Source organism: Thamnophis sirtalis, unplaced genomic scaffold (genome assembly GCF_051295495.1).
Source record: "Thamnophis sirtalis isolate CommonGarterSnake01/CBP01778 unplaced genomic scaffold, rThaSir2_p1.2 scaffold_8, whole genome shotgun sequence".
In the NCBI taxonomy this organism is placed as follows: domain Eukaryota; kingdom Metazoa; phylum Chordata; class Lepidosauria; order Squamata; family Natricidae; genus Thamnophis; species Thamnophis sirtalis.
This window is the reverse complement of record NW_028261388.1, coordinates 73,173,746-73,198,326: the sequence shown is the minus strand read 5'-3', so window position 1 is coordinate 73,198,326 and position 24,581 is coordinate 73,173,746. Positions and strand designations below refer to the sequence as shown.

The 24,581-nt window shown below is 39.4% G+C and overlaps 1 protein-coding gene across 2 annotated transcripts in view; it reads right to left on the bottom strand.

Annotated features, from left to right (window-relative positions):
- The window catches only part of SEMA5A (semaphorin 5A), a 241,658-nt gene that overhangs the window by 154,509 nt on the left and 62,568 nt on the right, over nt 1-24,581 (bottom strand). Inside the window, exon 2 of one of the 2 annotated variants that reach the window (XM_087721907.1) lies at nt 16,084-16,160. The exons of the other annotated variant lie outside the window; for it this stretch is intronic. The gene's annotated coding sequence lies outside the window, so the exon portion shown is untranslated. The remainder of the gene's footprint in view (nt 1-16,083; nt 16,161-24,581) is intronic. 2 annotated transcript variants of the gene reach the window in all.

Here is a 24,581-nt window from a genome sequence, read left to right as displayed (position 1 = left end):
CAGTTATGCAAAGCAGAGCAGAGTTGTTCCAGAGGGCTCAGCTAGTACCCCTGGGTAGAAATCAGGGTGGATTTGATTTAAATCAAGTTGATTTAAATCATGATTTAAATCACTAGTAAAAATGCTTGATTTAAATCAACTCGATTTAAATCATAATGTTTAAAGAGCAACTGTCATCTCTGTCCCACAGTGCCTCCTCCTCTGACCAGCTGTTGACTCACCCATAGTCCCATTCACTTTAATGGGATGGCTGGTGATGTGGCAGTGACACAAGAAGATGAGGGACGTGGCAGGCAGCAGGTGAGTGGATGCCTGCTAACAGGCACTGCCATGATGGATCTGAAATGACAGATGCTGTTTAATATTATATTTATAAGCTGCTTAGAAGGTTTCACTTTCATTTTCACTGCTTGCCCTTCTTCCTCACACTTAGAACGTTATGGTACAGATCAGGGGTGGGTTTCAGGCGGTTCGCGGCGGTCCCCGCGAACCGGTTGGTTGGGGAACCCGGAAGTAAGTAACTTCCGGGAACGCCGAAGGATCCACCCGCCGGTTCTTACCCGGTTTTGACGAGTTCTGCCCTTCCACGCATGCGCAGAACGCATACAGCGCCTGCGCGATCCTCCAGGAGCAGCTGGAGCATCGCACAGGCACTAGTACGCATGCGTGCACTGCGCATGTGCACGAGGACACCGCCGGCCCGGTTCCAACCGAACCGGTTGGAACGGGGTGAGAAACCCACCCCTGGTGCAGATGCATTTCTCTTCAAAATCATACACTTTGTACTGTACATACATTTGCAAAACAATGGTATAAAGGAATATTCCTGAACTTTGTTTTAGGATTTATTTCATGGTTACTGTGAAATTGTGTGAATGCATCAATGCAGTGCATATTTTCTCAGCTTGCAGAGCTTGGATTCATTGAACGAGTTTACCAAAAATGTAAATATTGCAGAATATACAGCCTCATGCTAGATAACTAAGCTCCATTTCATGCTGAATAAACTAAATAGTTAATGTATCTTAAATAGAAAACTATCTTTAGATTTTTACTCCAAAAGCATTTTATTAAAATAAATGTGATACAAAAATTTTAAAAATCCAATTTATTTATTTTTAAAAAAAAACTGATTTATTTATTTAAAATCACCCTGGTATAAATAACAAAGAAACAGGTTTTATACTAAATATTAATGAAGAGATCTTAACAGTGAAAACTAGTGGCCTGAAATATGAAGGGCGTTGGGTTATTGGAGGAGTTTAAGCAGAAGCTGCATAATCATCTGTAGATCTGGCTAGTTTCCTTCCTTGCCCAGGGATTAAACTAGACACTTTACAATGTTTCCTCTGAATCTCATTTTCTGTGAAAAAAGACTAATTTCTGCTGACAATCAGAGGTAGTTAATTGTTTTGCAATGCACTGCACTGCACTGTTCAAATTATTCTTCCAGTAGCCAAGGACCCCAAGAAACGGGACACTAATGTAATCGCTTTCTCTTAGGCTCCTCTTTTTAATATTTTAAAGAAATGTTTCCCATCATTAAGCTTAGAAACGGAACATACCTGTTTTAAAAAGAAAAAAGAAAAAGCCTGTATGAAGTTTGCTGCTGAATTTCGGTAGCACTTCTTGAGGCTCTGAAGACTATAGAAGGAGCTGGGACCACATGCTAAATGTGGCCTACCTACCCAGCATGACCAGACAAAAGCGCGCACGACAAAAGTGCACCGAAAAAAGTGTGTCGCTAAAACCGTGACATCATCAACGCGCCGACAACAGCATGCCGACAACAGCGCGTCGACAGAAGCGTGATTTAAGTTAAGGTAAGGGTTAGGTTTAGGGTTAGGTTTAGGTTTAGGGTTAGTGTTAGTGTTAGTGTTAGTGTTAGTGTTAGTGTTAGTGTTAGGTTTAGGGTTAGCGTTAGGTTTAGGGTTAGTGTTAGTGTTAGGGTTAGCATTAGGTTTAGGTTTAGGGTTAGTGTTAGTGTTAGTGTTAGTGTTAGGTTTAGGGTTAGCGTTAGGTTTAGGGTTAGGGTTAGGGTTAGCATTAGGTTTAGGGTTAGGGTTAGGGTTAGGGTTAGGTTTAGGTTTACAGCGTGGTTCTGAGCGATTCAGTGCTCATTCGTCGGCGCGTTTTAGAACTCGCGGTTTTGTCACCGCGGTTTAGTCGGGCGCGCTTTTGTCGGTCGCCCTTTTGTCAGTGAACCCCTACCCAGATCTCCATAAACATTACACCAGCAATGAAATCAAAAAACAGATTTCAGTATTTTCCATATGATGCTCTGACTTCACTGCTTCCCAATTAACTAAGAGCTTATCTGCACCACCAGGTTGCTTCCTTACCAATACAGACAGGAACAGACAGCACTCAGCACTCACCCACCACAAAAACAATCTCTAGGCATTATACCCACTGCCTTCTTGCCAGACTATTGTGAAAAGCAATCTGCTGTGTTGTCCAAATGGAATGTTGCCAAAATGTCTTAAAATAATCCTTCAAAGATAGCTTACTCATAAGCTGGCATCAGGACAGGACAGGACCAACAGTAAGGTACACTGTCTCTTAAGTCTCCTCCTTACAGTCGATGCCTTCAAGACAAATAATGAGGAAAATAATACAAGAAGAAGAAAGTTAGCTTAATAAAAGGGGAGTTAAAGTACAAGAGGAGATAGGAAGCTATAGTTAGTTAGCTTATGTTAAATGTTTATACCCTGAATTTTGCTCTGGGAGGTTGGGGGGGAGGGAAGGTTGGAGGGAGGGGAGGGTTGGGGTGGAGGGAGGGAAGGGGAAATATTTGTAAAACCTATTAAAACTCTTTAATTAAAAAAAAGAAGAAAGATTCTTTTCCCACTTTTGAGAAACACAAGCATAATTTCCAAAACAAATGTCAACCCAAAGACAAGGATGGAATGGTAGGGAACAGGAACTTTGCAAATAGACATCGGTTATTTATATTTTAATTTCTTTAGCGTCATCTCAAAATATGATAGGAGCAATTAGGAAGAAATAAGAAGGTAGTTAATTTCAATGTGAGACTACAGGCAGCACTGCAAGAAATGGAAAAGCAGTTCAACCCAATTTAGTGCCACTTTTAAATATTCTCATTAATCTCCAACACCTTCCCTCACTATTAAAATGCTAATTACATGAAGATCTTGTTTTTACCAGCTACTAGTCATTTGATTGGCTATTTTTTAAGAAACTGAAGTAACTGTGGGAGGCTGAAACAGGCTTCTCAAATCTGATGCTTGCCAGAGGTGTTGGTCCTCATTTTCAGAATTCTGGAGCTGTTGTTAGAGACTGTAAGGAAGATGACCTTGACAGAAATATGCAAGAACTGTTACCTGAAACATTTTTTTTAATGTCCTGAGAAATAAAATAATGCTCAGAAGCAGCTTACGCAAAACCTGCCCTGGTTCATTAGAGAAGCAAGCTTCCAACCTTTTTTGAGCGCCAGAGATGGGTTCTGTCAGCCTCTGTTTTGCTGCTTGTTTTCGGCTGCCGTTGAAACGGGGAGTGGGGGACATGGTATTTGGGTGGGGAAATGTCAGTGCAGGAGTGACTGTAAAAGTGGAGTTGTTCTCACCATCTACTGCGCATTCTGCAGATAGAGGATTTGCTTTCAGCCCTCTCTAAGCGGTTTACAGAATCAGCATATCGCCCCCAACAACAATCCGGGTCCTCATTTTACCCACCTCGGAAGGATGGAAGGCTGAGACAACCCTGAGCCGGTGAGATTTGAACAGCCGAACTGCAGAACTGCAGTCAGCTGAAGTAGCCTGCAGTGCTGCATTTAACCACTGTGCCACCTCGGCGTAGGGATAGAGGGTAAAAAGGGGAAAAAAGCACTGACTTCTAACTCCTTTTGGTGCAGCAGAATAAGGCAGTAGTATAAAACCTCAACTTTTTACTTTTATATAATAGTATGTACTAGCCATTTCTATAACAACAAATCTACCTAATCAGCAAAACCCCAAAACAGGGTTTTGCTTTTTTTTTTCCTACCTCAAGCATAAAGTCCAAAAGTGGTTTCCAAGGGGAAACAAAATTAGTGCAGCGCTCGGTTCTCGAACCCAGGCTGTCAGCTTTCCATCTGAAAAAGTCAGCATCTTTAACCACTGATCCAATGCACCCCTATGGAAATATGCATACGATCTCTTAAATTGAAACTATCTGTAATGTGCAGTTGTACATTGCTTGCTTCATCATTCTTTCAATTAAAAAAAAACAGCTCTAGAAACTTATAATATAGAATGGAAGCCTAGGCTAGGCTGATTCTCTTAAAAATAAATTTCTAAGGTCTGTTTGAAATGCATTCTTGGCTCCCAATGCATTTGCTTTTCTAGAAGTCAAATGCCAACCCAGAAAGAGCAGAGGGAGTCATAAGCAGGCATACATTGTCCCAGAGGATACAATATGTGAGCACCACAAGACAACAGACAGCTTCTCTTCCTTCCAGATTGGATCCTGAATATATGAACAGCCAATTTAGGTGTGTCAGATTCATAATGAAATTTCCTACTGAGAAATATTTCTTTTCTCTGTAGGAGGGCTAGGCTTCCTTTCTCTATGACAAATAAAGCAGAAAGAATAAGGATAGGTCTGAAGGACACAGTAGCTCCAGTTAAGTATTTGTAATAATATCAGAAATTGCATGCAACAATATTCACCATAGAAACAGTATTTTGATGGCAGTCTTGCTCAACGCTCGGTACTTGTCCATTTTATTTTGGGGCTGCTACCCCCAAATGATGGGGCTAACACCTTGTTTTGGCAAACTAACTAGAGGAAGCTGATATACTCCAGAGCATCCCACAGGGCTAAAGGGGTATGTAAAGAGTAATTTCAATAGCATGCCTTCTGGTAAATAGGAGTTTTGTGACTACACATATTACGACAACTATTTTGTGAGAATGCAGATAGCAAATATTCTGAATATCATACATATGTCTATAAGCCTGGGTAGATCCGTTAAAGGCTGGAATACTTCTTTAGTATCAGCTACTAACATCTGCCTGCTATATGTACTAATATTCTGCAATCCACTATCTATAATGGTATGTGGGAATGACATTGGAAGATGTGGGAAGAGTCACCACAAAGGGAATGGTTGGATAAGAGGCGGCTTAGCCCACAGAAAGAATATGGGCCTGACAAACATCTCAGAAGAGACCCTCCCTTGTTTCTTGGGTTGTAAAGCTGATGGGGATGGAAGTGGGGGTGGGAAGAGAAAGAGAAATGTACCTTTAGATTTGCAAGATTCTGTTAATGTAACCTTACAATAAAGTAGGATTGGTTCATCTGGAAATGCTTCCTGTATGGACTACCTTGCAAGGCCGGCACTAAAAAAATTAAAGACATTTCTTAGAATGCTGTCTATCCAAAATTCTCCTTAGTCTCTTGGGCTGGAAAAACCTGCTGATTGCTGCTGTCATCTATCATAACCCACCATGTTCAATGTTCCAATGAGATACGTATACAGGACAATTTATGCAACAGATATAAAACTAATGAGAAACTGAAGCTGTGCCGCTGTGCATATTTAAGAGCCGAGGTGGCGCAGTGGTTAGGGTGCAGTACTGCAGGCCACTTCAGCTGACTGTTATCTGCAGTTCAGCGGTTCAAATCTCACCGGCTCAAGGTTGACTCAGCCTTCCATCCTTCCGAGGTGGGTGAAATGAGGACCCAGACTGTGGGGGCGATATGCTGACTCTGTAAACCGCTTAGAGAGGGCTGAAAGCCCTATGAAGCGGTATATAAGTCTAACTGCTATTGCTATAGCTATATTTCTGAAATGTAACTTGAATGCTAGCGCCTATCTCTCCTTTTTGCCCAGTTTGTTGAAGCAACAGTCCTGTCATTCTGGGTATTCACATCATGTTAAGCCATAATAAGACTGCATGTGCTTTATCATGAACGTCACTGAATCAACAAAGGATCAGAACTTAGTTTGAAACCATTGTTGGTCAGCTTTCTAAATCTGAATATGGCTTGGCACCACATGCAGTTTCTTGACATTTTATAATTGGGTTGGGGCCTGGCCCAAGCCTCTGTTAACTACAGACCGGCGGCCGAAGAGTTTGGGGAAAAGGAGGAAATGCCAATTAAGAAGTAGCTAAGTTAGCCATGTTTACTTCTCTGTAAAACGAATTCTTTGAAGATAAAAAAAAATAGGCTGGTTCATTACTTGCAAGTACACTTGTCTGATCACTCTATCACTCCTAGTTGCAGAGCTTGGAAAAAACTGTTAGCATTTTGTTTAAGGCTTATATAAGATATGAATGCAGTTCATCTGTGGGAGGGAGAATATCTCCATGGTATGAAGTTTGTTTATGGAGATATTCACAGTAGGAAGCCCCTGGGGGATGACACAGTAAGTCCTAAACAAGCCAGAGAAAGCTGCTTCAATACCACGCTTGTTCACAGGAAAGAGTGATCAATAACAAACAAATGAGTCTAATTTGCCAGATCAGGTGAATATATAGTCATTGGTTTATTTTTGGTGCACTTAATAAAAGTCGAGGAGTACAGTGAATAAATGGGAATATGATTACATATAAAGAAGAAGAGACTAATGACAAATACAATAATCAGCCTTAGAATTCACAATGAAGATAGAGAAATGGTAGGTAACTTCTGCCTTTTAGGATCAACTATCAACTGTAAAATAAAAACAAGTCAAGAAATATGCCACAAACTAGCACTTGGCAAAGCAGCCATGATGGCCTTGGAAAATATACTCAGTATAGCAGTGGTGGGTTTCAAAAATTGTTCGAACCTACTCTGTGGGTGTGGCCTCCTTTGTGGGAGTGGCTTGCCGCCCATGTGACCGGATGGGAGTGGCTTGCCGCCCATGTGACCGGATATGAAGATGCCAACGACACTTGTCAGAACCACCTTAAACTACCTCACACACAGCACTGGCATGCATAAGAATATGATGTAAACTTGTTTTTTAAAAGGCATCTTTGGTTTGCGTTAAAACAACTTCAACACACGCAATGTTCTGATTGCACTACAAACGCAGTAGTCATCCTTACCTTTCACAGAGGCACTGAGTTTTATAAATATGAGCATGATAGTGTAGAACAATCATATCCAAGGACCAGTGGTGGGTTTCAAAAAAGGTTTGGAACCTCTTCTGTAGGTGTGGCCTGCTTTCCGGGTCCACTGGTGGAACCTCTTCTAACCGGTTCGGTAGATTTGACGAACCAGTTCTACCGAATAGGTGCAAACTGGTAGGAACCCACCTATGCAGTATAGTATGCCTATACCTACAAAGATCAGAATAGTTAAAGCTGTGGTATTTTCCCATGATGGAAGGGGACGCTGGACTCTGAAGAAGTGGAATAGAAAGAGTATGGACACTTTAGAACTTTGGTGATGGAGAGGATTCCTGAGAATAGCTTGGATAGCCAAAAAAAAAAAAAAAGGATCTTCAAACAAATCAACATTCTCACTGAAAACATACATTACTGGGCTCAAATTATCTTATTTTGGATATATTATGCAAAGACCTGGAGAATGCTATAATATTGGGAAAGGTGGAAGGAAAGAGAAGAAGAGAAGCAGCAACGTAGACGGATTCAGTTACAGTGACAGTGGGAATGCTTTTGGAAAATCTAAAGGAGCAGGTTAAGGACAGATAGTCATTTGGAGAATATATTTAGGTGGTTGAGAGTCAACACTGATTTGATTGTACATAATCAATTAAAATTTACAGTGAAAGCTATAGTTAAAGCTATGGTATAGCATGACATGTGAACCCAACTTCTAACTTTTTATAGCATTTAGTATCATAACTAAGATTTCCTCTTAGTTGGAAGAAGTAGCACTTCTTTCCATTTCTAAAGCTATCTTGTGAATTTGACTCTCTCTTTTTTTTGCACCAAGTATTTCTTGCTAGAATTGTTTAAAGTGTTGATCTTATTTAAGTAGCTAAAGTTCCTTGGAGTATTTCAAACCCTGAACAGTCCAACTCATTTCATTTCCTACTGCCAAAGGCTAATTGTTAATTAAAGTAAAATCCTCTTAGACATATTAGAAAATTTAAGAGCCCTCTCACTGTTCCACATGGCCCAATTAAACCTATTCCTGTACTGCCTGTTACTTTGCTCCCCCCCCCAGGTATATCTAAAGGAGACATATACTAGTAAAATTATGTAATTATTCTATTGATTCTCTAGAAATGATAGTGAGGTAATGCTATAGGAAACATTCAACAGCCCTCGTCAAAAATAGATTACATCTTTGTACTAACCTGTTGTGGCCCAGCAGGAGCCATTGGAGCTGCCACCAGACTCCAACAGCGAGGGGCCCTATGAGTCGGCTCTGGAGGATGTGGAGGACCCTGGACAGGGTTCCAACTCCGAGCAGGGTGCAGAGAGGCTGGTTGGCCACCAGGAGGCACCTGAGCCTTGGACCAGTGGGGAGGAGACAAGGGAGAGTGAACTGGAGCCAGTAGTGAGTTGTTCCTGGATGCACGCCATGGAAGAGCTACTAGGCGTCAGGAACAATTACGCAATTACAGGAGGTGATTGTACTCAGCTGGTGGTCATTAGGCTCCTCTCCAGACTATAAAAAGGCTACTTGTGCACACGCCCCTCTTTGCAGAAGTCAACGCAGGATTGAATGTCGGAGGACATTACTGTGAGCTTGGCAGGCTGGATTGCTGCCTGAGTTTGTCTGAGTTGCTGCCAAGGTCCTTACCTGTTTGTTCTGCTTGGCTTTCAGCCACCGAGGTGTTGGTGTCTGGCTATTAAAGTACATTCCAGTGAGGTTATCTCGGCATTCATTACTGGACGGAGGAGGGAGTCAGAACCCTAACCAATTGGTTGTCCATGTACAGAACATCAAAGTTCTACTGCCAGGCTGTACTTAATGAATGCTTACAGCAAAGGTTTAGACTATTTATACTAGTTAATGGGGGAGGTTGGTGTTTAAAAATAATTTCTCAGAAAACACATTTAAGTGAATTGTCTGGATTATAGTTTTAAAAACTTACATTAATAATGCTGACCAATTTATTTATTTTTACATAATTTTTGTAGATTGTATCTACCTCATTAGTCTGAAAACCCAAAACTCACATAATGGATATTTCAAATAAGAAAGCTTTATATTACTTACAATTGCTGTCTACTAAGTTCTTCTCTCTTATTGTTCTACCACTGTATGCCTATAAAATCCTTTTCACAGTACTTTCCATTTATCTGATGAAATGGACACAATTCAGGAAAGTTTGTATCTCAATCCGAAGGTGCAGGAAGCTATGACAACTTCCTTTGAAAACATTAATAAAGCTACAATGTTTGCTTTTCAAATAGGATTTGTAGCTCATTACTTTATGATGTATCAAGCTACAATTAGGATCTTCTTGGTTCAATTCTCTCTATAGTACTAGTAGTCCTCATTTAGCAATCAGAACTGGACCAGCAACTCAGTCATTAAGCAAAGTGGTCACTAGGTGAAACCATGACTGTGCTTTTGATCTTACTTTAGCTTTTCTTTGTTTTATAGACCTGCTAAGTTTGTAATTGCAAAAGATTGGTTGTGAAGTTACTTTTTCATAACTGCTAGTAGTTGCTAAATGAGGCATGCATATATATATACATATATATTCCATTATCTGTCAATCGGCTCGTCACAAGAGTCCATCACGACAGAAACCCAATATTTTTACTGTTGCCTTTGTTATATTTGTATTATATTTGTGCTGATAAATAATGGAAGCAGTTAGCTTCCTCCCATAATTGGGGCATACCAGGGGTTGTGACACTAAATATATACTTTCCTCCCTGGCTTCAGCTGATAAGGAGGAGACCTGTGGCTTAATGGCTAAGACGTTTGCCTAAGATGTAATATAGCACAGGTTCGAATCCCAGTAAGGGTATGGCTAGCTGATGAGAGCTAAATAGCTTGAAATAGATCTATACTAGTCTCCCTTTATTTATTTATCAACATAAATATAACACAAATATAACAAAGGCAACAGTAAAAATATTGGGATTCTGTCGTGATGGACTATGTGTGTGTGTGTGTGTGTGTGTGTGTGTGTGTACATATGGATTTTAAAATGATACAAAACTGAGAAATTATGCAAGTTATATAAATATTCAAATAGATATAAACACATAATGAGATAAATTGAAATTAACACATAAATAGGTTCTGGAGGGAATTATATAATGTCACCGTGTGTGTTTGTGTGTGTGTGTGTGTGTGTTGCAATTGTGCTGATAAATAAATAAAGGGAGACTAGTATAGATCTATTTCAAGCTATTTAGTTCTCATCAGCTAGCCATACCTTTACTGGGAATCGAACCTGGGCTGTATATATATTGTTTTGCATTTAAAATAGTGCAGCGCAGCGAAGCCGTTATGGCCATACAAACACAGTATATACACATAATCTCATCCATTAGTTGTCAATCTACTTAGTACATTATCCATCCTTCTATCCAATCACATTATTTACAATTTGTTCCAGTCTTGTCACCTTGTCTTATACCAATAATAAAATCTGTTCCAAACTTCATAATATTCCAACTCCCCTTTATTTTTTAATTCTAGGGTAAGCCTACTGGCTTCTGCATGGGCCAAAATTTTTCTAGTTATGTCTAACTCTGTTGGGATACTTTCTTTTTTCCAATACTGCACCTAGGTTATTTGTGCCTCAGTCAATACATGGATAACTAAATAAAGCACATCTTTCTTATACCCCTCTGGTATTATGCCTAGGAGGAAAATTTCTGATTTGAACCGAATTGCTCTCCCACCACTTGTTCCAATCATAATTGTATCATTCGCCAATATCTTTTCGCCTCGTTGCATGCGCACTTATATATTTATTCAGTTTATCTCCACCCTTCTTAATCAACTCCACAGTCCAGGTAATTAATTTTCCCAAGGGGCCATATGAGAAACTGTGATCGTTGTGGAAGGCTGTCACCATCCTGTCCCCACTACTGGTAACATCTCACCCTTCCTCTGATAACGCCCTGCCCCCCACCGATGCCAAATGTTGCCACAAGCTGGCCTGAGAGAGCTTGCAGGCTGGATGTGATCTGTGGGCACTAAAATGCCCAGGTCACTCTATGGGTAGAAAGATGGAGCATGAATTCATAGAATAATATACACTTTTAAAAAAAAAGTAAAATATGATTTTAAGATGAACATGTGATGCATTGTTAGAGGACACTGCAGCAGTATTATCTAAAATAAATATTGATGGAAAGAGCCAATTAATAAGCAATAAAGTACTGGAAAATGGCAGGAAAACAGCATGCCGACAGAGAAAGAATAGTACAAGTTATTGTACTCTATTCAAATAACTAATTGTTCCATCCTTACTAGAAAATAATTTTGCCATTATGTGGAATCTGAGATCTCACAGATCTCAGATAAGACACAAAAGTATGTCCGATGTTTTAAAATATTATATAAACTAAAATAGCTCCCTTTTAAAGAAGCATAAATATTCTACATTTTCAATTCTGATCAGGGAGTAACCCACACTACTGGTTTTCCTAGTAGTGTGATATCTTCCTCACTAATGTCGCACATGACACATCCTCCAGCTATTCAAATGGGGCTCTTCATTCTTCTATACAGTATTTCCATCTTGGCCCAAATATTTTAATGTTTACTTTCATTACTGAAGATTCTCTTCAATAACAAACTGCATGTTTTCTAAAACTAGAAACAACAAAAACAGTCTAAATGAAATTTACTAGAAAAATACTTCACACCAAGCAATGTACATTGTTAATATTTCAAAACAGTATAATACAAACATTCGTATGACATTCCATTTCTTCTGCCATTGCAGAGTTACAGGTAGTCTATCAGTGGTGGGTTTCAAAAATTGTTCGAACCTACTCTGTGGGTGTGGCCTCCTTTGCGGGAGTGGCTTGCTGCCCATGTGACCAGATGGGAGTGGCTTGCCGCCCATGTGACCGATTATGAAGATGCCGACGACACTAGTCAGAACCACCTTAAGTTACCTCACACACAGCACTGGCATGCATAAGAATATGATGTAAACTTGTTTTTTAAAAGGCATCTTTGGTTTGCGTTAAAACAACTTCAACACACGCAATGTTCTGATTGCACCACAAACACAGTAGTCCTCCTTACCTTTCACAGAGGCACTGAGTTTTATAAATAGGAGCATGATAGTGTAGAATAATCATATCCAAGGACCAGTGGTAGGTTTCAAAAAATTTTGGAACCTCTTCTGTAGGTGTGGCCTGCTTTCCGGGTCCACTGGTGGAACCTCTTCTAACTGGTTCGGTAGATTTGACGAACCGGTTCTACTGAATAGGTGCGAACTGGTAGGAACCCACCTCTGTAATCTATATACCCACCCTATAAATTTAGGGCAAATTATAAAACAAAAAAGTCCAACTATCTTCCTCATAATTAGAGTACTACAATTAGACATAGACAAATATTTAGACAAAGAGAAAATACCTTCAGTTAGAGAAGAACACAGGCAAAAATTGAATCAACCAATAACCTCGGGGGAAATCCTGCAGGTAATTAAGCAATTAAAGTTAGGGAAAGCACCAGGTACAGATGGCTTGACAGCGGTTTACTATAAAAACTTACAGTTAGAAATGGTAGAACCTCTTAGAGAATTATTTAATATGATTCAAACGGAAGGTAAAGTCCCTCCATCTTGGAAGACAGCGTTTATATCTTTGATACCCAAAGAAGAACAAGATACTACTCAACCCAAAAATTATAGACCTATTTCATTACTGAATGTAGATTATAAAATTTTTACTAAAATATTAGCAAATAGGTTAATGTTGGTCATTCAACAATTGATACACACGGACCAAACAGGTTTTATACAAGGGAGACAGATGAAAAGTAATGTTAGATTAATTATTAATGCATTAGAATATTTGGGAAAGAACAACCAGATCCCTGCTGCGTTTATATTTTTGGATGCTGAGAAGGCCTTTGATCGAGTTAACTGGCAATTTCTGTTGAAGATACTGCAAAAAATGCAGATAGGAGATAATTTTCTACAGTCAATTAAAGCAATATACCAACAGCAAACAGCACAAATTATAGTCAATGGAAGTCTAACAGACTCTTTTCAAATTGGAAAAGGTACAAGACAGGGCTGTCCTTTGTCCCCATTATTGTTTATTATAACTTTGGAAGTATTGTTGAATAAAATACGGGGCTTGGATGGTTTAAAAGGGATCAAGATTAGGCAGCAAGAATATAGAGTCCGCGCTTTTGCGGATGATTTGGTCATAATATTGGAACAACCGCAGGAATCTAGTATGGTTTTAATGAATATGATTAATCAATATGGTCAAGTGTCGGGCTTTAAAATAAACTTAGGAAAAACCAAAATATTAGCTATAAATATGAATATTAAACAAAAGGAAGAATTAGGAGTGATGCTAGGATGTGAGGTAGTTAAAAAAGTTAAATATCTTGGAGTTAACATTTTAACTTCAAATGGGAAATTATATAAGCATAATTATGAACCACTTTGGCATAGCATACAGACAGAGATGAAAAAATGGGAGAAATTGCACTTATCTTTGCTGGGTAGGATAGCGGCAGTGAAAATGAACATTTTACCAAAATTTTTATTTCTCTTCCAAATGTTACCTATACTTAAAAAAGATGCGAACCTTTTAGAATGGCAGAAGGGTATCAACAAATTTGTGTGGGCAGGAAAGAAGCCGAGGGTAAAGATGAAAATAATGCAAGATGTACGTGAGAGAGGAGGATTGAAACTACCTAATTTAAAAATATATTATGATGCAGTGGTATTATCTGTAATTAGTGACTGGATTCACTTAACCAATGATAGAATATTGAACATTGAGGGACACGATCTGGTATTTGGTTGGCATGCTTACCTGTTATTCAACAAAAAATTGGATAAGAACTTTAAAAGTCATATTTTAAGAAATGCTTTATTGCGGGTCTGGAAGAAATATCAATATAAATTAAATGACAAGATACCCATGTGGGCAATTCCTAGACACGCAATTGAAAATATGAATACAGCACAAAAACAGGACAGAATTACCTACAGACAGCTTCTTACCTCGGAAAGGGGGGTATTACAATTAAAATCTTTAGAGGTATTAAAAGAGGAGAAGGTAGTTCAAACATGGTTCCAGTATGGGCAATTACAGGCTAGGTGGAAAATAGATCAAAAAATTGGTTTTATTCAAGTTGAGGATAATTTGTTTAAACAAATAAGAGATCAAAGCTTAATGCATATAAAGAGGATATATAATGTATTGATACAGATGGATTCGGAAACAGAATTAGTTAAAGATTGTATGATAAAATGGGCTCAAAATATTGAGGAACCAATAATGTTGGATACATGGGAAAGAATCTGGGTAAGAAATGTGAAATTTACACAAGCTCAAAATCTGAGAGAAAATTTTTACAAGATGTTCTATAGATGGCATTTAGATCCTAAAAAGTTGGCTTCTATGTATCCGAATGTACAGCCTAAATGTTGGAGATGTGGTTCTCTCGATGCTACATATTATCATATATGGTGGACCTGCCAAAAGGTTAAAGCATTTTGGATAAAAATATGGTGGGTCATGCAAAATGTTTTTAAAAGAAGGATAAAGTTTAGTCCTCAGTTATTTTTACTAGGTATATGTACTGACTTTACAGTGGTAGAGACCAATTTGACTCTGCACCTGATAACTGCAGCAAGACTGTTGGTGGCGCAATATTGGAAGAAGGAAGACTTGCCTACAATTCAAGAATGGACATTGAAAGTAACAAACTTAGCTGAAATGGCTAAAATATCGGCATATCTCAAAGATCATTCAAATGAGAGATATAAACGAGACTGGAAAAAATGGATTGACTATATACAAAATAAATACGGGACTAAGAAATTCCAGTTAGCCTATGCTTAAGATCAGAAATGATTTAAATTGTTTAAAGTTAGTTCAGTAAGAAGAAGCTAAGGTCAATCTAGAATGTCATTAATTTCTTTATTTCTTTTTTCTCAATAGATTTTAGACTGTGTTAGTTAAAATTCTATACCGTGTACGGGTTCTGGGAAGTCGGGGGGGGGAAGGAGGAGGGGGGGTGGGGGGGTGGAGGGAGGGAGGGGTACACACAAAAAAAAATTGTACTTCAATGTTTTAATGATTGACAAATGATGACATATTTGTGTTTTTTTTTAAAAGAAAAATAAAAAAAGTTCTGTTAAGACAATTAGTTGTGGCACTAAACTGTTTACTAGCGTGGCAGCAATAAAAATCAAATGCTTTCACTTTTGACTAACCACTTAAACATTGCCTCTTAATCACTGGCTAATGCACTGGCTACAGTTCATCCAGGCAAATCAACTTTGTAAACTACCATTTGGTTGATTTGCTGCAAATTAAAATTTGTGGACTTTGGAGAATGGAGCAAGTTAAAAATTACTCTAAAACAGAAGTAAATTATTTTACTCGTCTTCCCACGGAGATGCCAATTGTGCACGATAGTCCTGGTAGGAGGGAAGCCTTTATAATAAACTGTGATTATGATGCCTCAAAGCATCCAGAAGCTATTACAGAACCATTTAAAATCTAAAGCATTCTAGTGGCTTGAAAATAGGAGGTCACTTTATAGATTAGGGCCTATCAGATGGTTCTATTTATTTTTGAAATGGTGTTATCTATGCAATAGCAATAGCAGTAGACTTATATACCGCTTCATAGGGCTTTCAGCCCTCTCTAAGCGGTTTACAGAGAGTCAGCATATTGCCCCCAACAATCCGGGTCCTCATTTTACCCACCTCGGAAGGATGGAAGGCTGAGTCAACCCTGAGCCGGTGAGATTTGAACCGCTGAACTGCTGATCTAGCAGTAGCCTGCAGTGCTGCATTTAACCACTGCGCCACCTCGGCTCTTGCAAATCTTCAGCATGATTTTTTACAGCTGCAGACAGTGACAAAACTAGAAAGAGAAAATGCACGTGAAAACTGTCTTTCTGTGTAAAAGAAGCGGCAGCTCGAAATGCATTTGAAAAACTACATTGCTACCGATCGTGGGTATTTATAACCATGCCAGTACTTACAAATACCAGTGCTTGCATTATTGTAGATTTCTCCAGCCTCTTGCCTCCCAGATCTGCTGGACATGAAGAATTCTCAGCTAGCATGGCAAAATGAAACAAATGCACCATCAGTATGTCAGAAGAGAAGTGTTTCAACTCTATTCACTATCCCCCCTAGGAATCCATTCCGGAAATGACAATTTCCATTTAAAGAGCAAAATCAGCTTGAGATCTATAATTGAAGATCTATAATTAAAGGTGGGCATTTTAAAATGCTCAAGTTTTCCTATTCAGTACTATATCCCTTGAGTGACCCCCCATAACAAAAGAACTCCTGCTCTTCCAGTTCCCACTCCCCCCCCTCACCACCACATGCTTTCAAAGGACTACGAGGACACGTCTTTGTAACACCTTGGGAATAGAAAAATCTCTTTATTGGCCAGTCTGATATTCTCAGGCGCCTTGTAAACATCTCCTTGTTGTTCTTTTAAAATCAGACAAGCTGGCGAATGCTTATATGTAGGTGTACAGTACACACACACTCTCACACACAAGCCCTTTTAAATGTTTCCAGCTCAACCACAGCACCCTGCTTAAGAAGCCAGCCATGGCACGGAATAAATGACTATTTCTCTTAGAAGTCAGTCTTTAGAACTACTAGTGTTCAAAGTCACAGTTTCAGCAATGATGTAGATCTCCTTTAGCCCTTGCAAGCACAATGGACGCTGCATTTACATGAGTATAGGAAAACCAGTGTCTCCTGTACAAATAACTCTACCTCTTTTTTGAAATTATTTGTCCAGGCATCTGTTTGAGGACAAGGGCAGCTTTGTGCTAGTGTCCCTTCAACCAAAGGCAGTTACCTGTATCCACAGCAACCATGAAATTCACAGAACTTTTATTTCAGCAGAAGCCAAAGGCCAGGCAAACATTCATTTAATACATCTGAAAATGCAGCAGGGATATTTTGTTTTATTTCACTGGGAAACAAGTATGTCTGCTAGACATTTCAGGGGGGAAAAAAATATTACTAGTTTCCAGACCAGGAAAAAAATAATTGGCATTTTTTTTTTCTAATTTCCATTTTAGTCGTAGAAAGTAACCACTAAGTAGCGATTTGAAGCCTTAAACACCTTTATTGCATACAGGAGTATGCAATAAAGGGGCATACCTTTATTGCATAAAGTAATCACAATAAAGTAATCACATCAGGAGTAATGGCATATACTAGATAGAGGGTTTTTTTCCCCACTTTCCTAGCAAAAAATATTGTGATATTTAAACATAAGTAAGATGTATATTATCAATCTCCAGAACAAGAGACAACTGAAACTTCCATAGTAAATAAATGTCCACAAGAAATTATAAAGTTATAAGAGCACGGCATTTATATTGTTTGTCGAAAAGAAAAAGATGAAAATGAAATAAAGAAAGTTATCGTGAATGACCCTTAGCCCCAAAATGATAAAACTAAGCCGTTACAATAATACTTAATAGTTTTAGTTCAGAGGTCCTTAATTCCCAGTCTGCGGCCCATTGGGAACCGGGCTACACAAGTGGCAGGTAGGTGTGTGAAGCTCCATTTGTGCAAGCGATATGCACACACGTGAAACCATCCCCCACCCACCCTCTGCCGGTCCACAGAGCAGGAAAGGTTGGGGACCTTGTTTTAGTTTATACAGGTAGTCCTTGACTTATAACCATTAATTTAGCAACCATTCACCTTTACAACAGCACCAAAACATGTGACAACCAGTCCTCAACCTTATGACAGCTGCAGCATCCCCATAGTCATGTGATCAGAATTTGGGTGCCATCTGTGGCCTTGCCAGTTTCTGACAAGCAAAGTCAATTGGGGGAAATCAGATTCACTTAAACCACCACACAATTCATTGAACAACTGAATTGATTTACTTAATAATCATGGCAAAAAAAATAATACTGTATAATCAGGTGCAACTCATTTAAAACTGCCAGCCCTCAAACCTTAGAGTAAAAGAAAAAATAATAATACAGGTAGTCCTCAACTTTAAACCATTCGCTTAGTTCATTTCATTTCATTTATTGAATTTATAGGCCGCCCAATCCCGGAGGACTCCGGGCGGCTTAGAGAAATGAAAAATATTAAAAAAGGATTAAAACAATAAGATACAACAAGATTAAGAAGAAATACAACATGCACCCAGTCAAAGGGGGGGGGGGGCTGGACCTCAATCAAGAGGTCAACAGCCTCAGGCCTGCCGGAAAAGCCAGGTTTTAATAGCTTTACGGAAGGCCATGAGAGTGGGTAGGGTCCGGATCTCTGGGGGTAGCTCATTCCATAGGGCCTACTGCCTTAGTAACTGCTCAAAGTTACAATTGCACGAAAAACAGTGAATTATGACCTTTTTCACACTTAGGACCATTGTAGCATCCCCACGGTCACATGATCCAAATTCAGGTGCTTGACTGTTCATATTTATGATGGTTTGCAGTGTGTCTTGGGGAATCATGTGATCAGCTTTTGTGACCTTCAGACAAGCAAAGTCAACGGAGAAGCCACATTCACTTAACAACCATGTTACTAACTTAACAACCACAGTGTTTCACTTAACAACTGGCCACAAAAGGTTGTAAAATGGGGAAAAACTCAACTTAACAAATGTTTCACTATGTTTTTCAGGTTTTGGACAATTGGAGGATCAATTGTGGCCATAAGCCGAAGGCTACCTGTATTTAAACCTTAGATATCTGTTGTAGCCCAGCAGGAGCCGTTGGAGCTGCCGATGGACTCCGATAGAGAGGGACCCTATGAGTCGGCTCTGGAAGATGTGGAGGACCCTGGGAAGGGTTCAGACTCTGAGCATGGACCGGAGAGGCTAGTTGGCCACCAGGAGGCGCCTGAGGCATGGAGCAGTGGTGAAGATCAAAGGGAGTTTGTCCCTGACGTCAGGCACTGGAGCAGTGGTGAAGATCAAAGGGAATTTGTCCCTGACGCCAGGCAGAGAAGGGCGGAGAAACGGAGACAGCAATTACGGAGACAGACTCATAAGAGATAAGCAAGCCCAGGTGGTTGTGGCTTGGCTCCTCCCAAGAGAGTATATAAGAAGAGATTTTGGGAGGAGACCTTTTGCAGGACACAACCGCTTATACCAAGCTGGAGAAACTCTTGTGTGTATTGTATCTCTTATTTTTGGGAATCTGGGTTGCTGCCAACGTCTTGTCTGTGGGTAATTACTGTGAATAAAGTATGGCTAACAGTAAGCTTGTGTCGGCGTTACTCACCGGATGGAGGGGGGTCAGAACAGATATCCTAGCTTAGTTATTATTTATATTTTGCCATCAGTTCATGCAGGGTTATATTAGCAACACTGATATCCCTGACTCCAAGGAGCTTCTAGTCGAAAATAGACAGTGGTGAAGCAGCAGTGGGAGTGAAGGACAGACAAGGTTGGATGGACAGCAGCCTTTGCTGCTGTTTGTAAGCTTTCTTTCATTGGCAATAAAAACCACAATGTCCCAACTAGCTCTGAATTTTGCACTAGTCATTTTTCTGCTGAATGTATCTGGTTTTAAAATAAAAGATCAAAATATTCTTTTGACCAAAATGAAGAAGCCTCTAATGAGTCTTGGAGGATGAAAAAAAAAAGAGTTGTCTGTCTCAATATCATGGCCGTTTTATATTTTTCCATAATTTCCCAGACATAGAGTATTTTATGTGACATAGCTAGTAGAAACATGTCTGCTCATGAGATCCCAGAAGTATCCTTTAGTTCAGAAAACATTCTGGAGACCTAAAACCTGCTCAAGGTTAGTTTTTAAAAAAAAAGAAAATATCCTTTGAATGGTTCTTCCTAAATATAACTTACGGTCTTGATCCTTGTAACACTTATTTCCCCAAACCATCCAAGAGGATTTTATTCAAAAAACCCATTAGTTGTTTTTTTTCTCCCTGTCTTTCAACTATAAAAACAAAAGGGAAGGTTAACGTATACTTTGGTGATTATTAATTAGAAATGTCAATATTTTTTTTCTTTTCTCTTTATATTGTCTTAGATTTTAAATGGTCATTTTGTTAACACATACTAATAGATTGTTGTTTAGAGATTGTTGCTTTTTGCGTTTGTGGAGAGAAGAGGAGAGAAAAATGTAAATAACCCTTAGTTAACTATAATAATAACAAAGGTATGTTCGAGGTTCGAGGTTCATTTTATTTATATGCCGCCCTATTCCCAGCGGGACTCAGGGCAGTGCACAAACCCAAGGAGGGGGGGAGGGAAAAACACAAAAACTACAAAAAGTACAGGGCATTTAAAACAACCAACAGCCACACGATTCGAGAGCGGAAGGAAACTCATCGACCCCAGGCCTGCCGACACAGCCAGGTTTTAATGGCTTTTCGGAAGGCCTGGAGAGAGGTGAGGGTCCGAATCTCTGCGGGGAGCTCGTTCCAAAGGGCCGGAGCCGCCACAGAGAAGGCCCTCCCCCGGGTAGTGGCCAGATGACATTGGCTAGTAGACGGAACTAGAAATGTTAGAGAGAGGAAATATAAGATGTCCTACTAATTGACTTTATTTCTTCTTTATTTCTTTTTTATGTTTCTATTTTTAGAACATGTTATAAGGATATAGAGATATGGCATATTGACTGGATCTGGGGGAAGGGAAAAAAATGCCAACAGGCGGCTGTGTTTTTGAAATCTTAACTAAATGAAAACTGTGATATGGTGATGGTAAAATATATAAATTTTTAACATGTACAATTTACACTGAATGGAATATATGTGATTACGGACAGAACGCACGAAATGTACTTGTGACCAATGGATACGCTCCCTGCAAGACGTGATGACAGATGATGTTTGTGTGTGTGTGTGTGTGTGTGTGTGTGTGTGTGTGTGTGTGTTTTTGCATGTAATAAAACTAATAAAATTTTTATTAAAAAACCCATTAGTTGTTAATATTAATTCATTATTAACTAAGAAACTGCCCCAATGACTCTCCCATGAGAACTCTTGGCTCTGAGTTGTTCTCGGAAGACCTCACCTCAGGTCAGTGCACCAGCCTGCATCCTTTCCCATACAAAATTTCAACAAATGATGCAAGACAAAACAGGTGGCAATTAATCTTTATGCCTCTTTATGCACTTCCACAAACTTAAAACCAATTAAATTTGAGTTAAAAGCAGCCAATTGCCAATAGCCACCAGAACCAAGCAAAAATCTTTGACGGATAGAATATTTCAAAGGATTATAATGGTTGTTTATTTAGATGCCCAATAAAACCTTCCATGTGGAGGCCAGGAAATGCTGAGATATCTAAGGTTATATAATCTAGATTTTCTTTTCTTATCGCCATTATTGCCGAGTCACAGATCTCATTTGTAAAATATTTAGACAAACACATAGATTGCCTCAGAAACATTTACAGTTTTGAATGTTTTGGAGGAAGGGTTTTAAGACAGTAAACCAATCATTTCATTTTATTGATTTTTTTCGAATGTAATTAAAATAAACACAGATAATATATAAGAAATTCAGAATACAAACCCAAATGTCCCCTACATTTCAAACTGATTGGTCTTCATGGTGTTTTTTTTAAAGATATATTTCTTATAATAACACAGCAATAATCAATTCTTCCCAAAAAAAAATTGTGTGGTTTATCAGATTAATCAATGGATATTTTTGAAAGGTTTGTTGTTGACTTTCTAAGTTGTAGAATCAATTGTGGCCTGACTGCAAATCTTCTTTGATTTGAGAGCAAATCTGTCAATTACTGGATGTAATCCTTTCTCTTATCTTCCTGTGAAACCGTCAAGATCCAAAGAAAGAATTATTGTGGATGCTGGGGGCAACCTCTTCATTATAAGCAACTAATCCTGGGGGTAAGGGGGAAGCTGTCACAGCGCTACAATTCATTGTACGTCACAAGCCTGAAGAAACAGACTTCTACCAAAGTATGCCCAAATTTGGAATGGAATAGTTTCAGGCTCATCCATCCCAGATAGATAAAAATCAGTGTGAATTAAAGTCAACAGAAAGATCCATTCAACGGATACATAGTTGCTTGAGAGAATTGAATATTCTGCATTAACAGCTTTGTGAATGTTGGGTTATGTGTAGAGTCCAAAAGTAGAATTCAAAATCTTACTTTTAGACAGTTTGCTGCTTTCAAGTTTTGTACATTATTTTGACACAAGCATTTTAAATGTATTGGTAATTATTTTACAAGTGTGTTTTGTCATCATTTCTTCAATGTGATGTCGTAACAATGGAACAATTTAGCCTCATCCTACACATCTTTCTGGCAAGCTTATTGACAATATCCTTCGGCAACTGACTACTACTTCTTCATCTGAAATACTGTTGTAAGTTAATGTTAGTGCGTGGTTGCTAACAACTCTGTTAAATAATAAGAAGTCTTATTCAATATATAAGGAAGCAGAGAGCCTGTACCATAGATAGCAGGGACGTGCAGTCAGGGGAGGCAGAGCCTCACCACTGTCATCATGAAAAGAAAAAAAATGTAAAAGGAAAAAGGCAAGAGCTGAGGTCAGGCTGAGCTAGTTGCTGCCAGAGTCACCATGGATGACTCTGCTTAGTGCTTAACTGTTTAAAAAAGCGCCCTCTACAGGAGGTGGCAGGAGAATGACGTGCCTCATCTAGTCTGACTTTTTATGATCACTCGAACAGAGTTAAGGAAGGGTTAAAAGCCAAAAAATTCCTGATGTAGATGAGGCACATCGTTCTCCTGCCTCTTTCTGTAGAGGGTGCTTTTTTTAGAGGCTTTTTTAAACAGTTGAGCAGAGTCATCTACGGTGACTCTGGCAGCAACTAGCCCAGCCTGACCTCAGCAGCTCTTGCCTTTTTCCTTTTACATTTTTTTTCTTTTCATGATGACAGGCAAGAGCAGAGTCGAAATCCTCTCTGAAACAGCTGGAAAAGGTATGTGTGGGTCGGAGGGAGGGGGAGGAATTCAAACTTCATCCTCCTGGTGCAACTTTGTGTGTGTGTGTGTTTGAGAGAGGGGGGAGGGAGGGAGGGAGGGAGGAAGGAGGGGAAGGGAGAAGAAAAAGAAAAAGAAAGAAGGAGACTTATTTAACAAAGGAGAAAAACAAATGCTGTCGCTTTAAATCGGAACTGAGCATGCCTGGCTGTGGAATTCTGGGAGTTGAAGTCCACAAGTCTAAAAAAATTGCTGCCTCACCAGCCATAAACCTCACCGCACATCACTGATAGATAGTCATGTTGTCTTCAAGTTATGGATGATTCTGTTAACCTAAATAGTCTTCTAAATGCTTTTATATGCCTTGTCTGATTGTTAGATATCATAGTGCAGTGATAGCGAACCTTTTCAGCACCAAGTGCTGAAAAAGGAGCACTTTGTGTGCGTGTGCACACTTTGTGCATATGCACACTCGTCTGGACCACAACCAGGAAGAGGAACTGCCCAGGGGGCATGTGCACACCAGAAAATAAACTTCTGGTTTCCGGCATGCACATGTGTGCCAGCCAGTGAGTCTTCTAGTTACTGCTGCACATGCACATGTGCTGGCCATTGACCATGCTCATGCTGGAAAATGGAAGATCAGCTCTTCCGGTTTCCGGCACTGCCACATACACAAAGGTCAGCTGATTGACACGTGTGCATGCGTGCCAAATACCTGGAAGAGGAATGGGCAATGCTGTGCGGACCAGGCGACATGGCTCCATGTGCCACTTCGGGCATACATGCCATAGTTTCACCATCACAGTTATAGTGTATTTGAAAATAGATATCTAGACCCAATCGGATGAGACTTACTTTTGGTACATAAACAAGTGATATCAAAGAGAACACCAGACCAGGATCATAACTGACCACTTAAATTCAAGGAGCAGAATCAGAAGCTCACATGCAGACTAATTTGTGACACACAGAATTCTGCTCCAGAAATTATTATTATTTTATTTATTAGACTTAGACTTATATACCGCTTCATAGGGCTTTCAGCCCTCTCTAAGCGGTTTACAATTTTTTTTAGCAAATTGAGTCAGCAACTTGCCCCCACAGTCCGGGTCCTCATTTCACCCACCTCGGAAGGATGGAAGGCTGAGTCGACCTTGAGCCGATGAGATTTGAACCGCTGAACTGCAGATCACAGTCAGCTGAAGTGGCCTGCAGTACTGCACCCTAACCACTGCGCCACCTTTCCTTTATGTTTCAGCTGCAGTCTAACTACAGCATAAAGAAAATAAATAAGTAAATGGTCAAAAATAGCAGCAGAAAAAAATCCTGGTTTCCATCCTAAAGTTCTCTTTTAAAAAAACCTGTTAATCCATTTCTGGTATACCCTTTCAATATGGGAGCAGGGGAGCAGGTGGGGAATGGAATGGATCTGACCAGCCACTTATGCTGCTTGCCTTTTAAGAGATGAGTGGATCATAATTCATTTTAAACTAAAGGAAAAGACTGGACTAAATTCCCCAGTCCCTCCTTAACAATTCGGATTGCAAATCCTTTTTTTTTTCCTTTTTAACCCCAAGAAAAATTAAAACC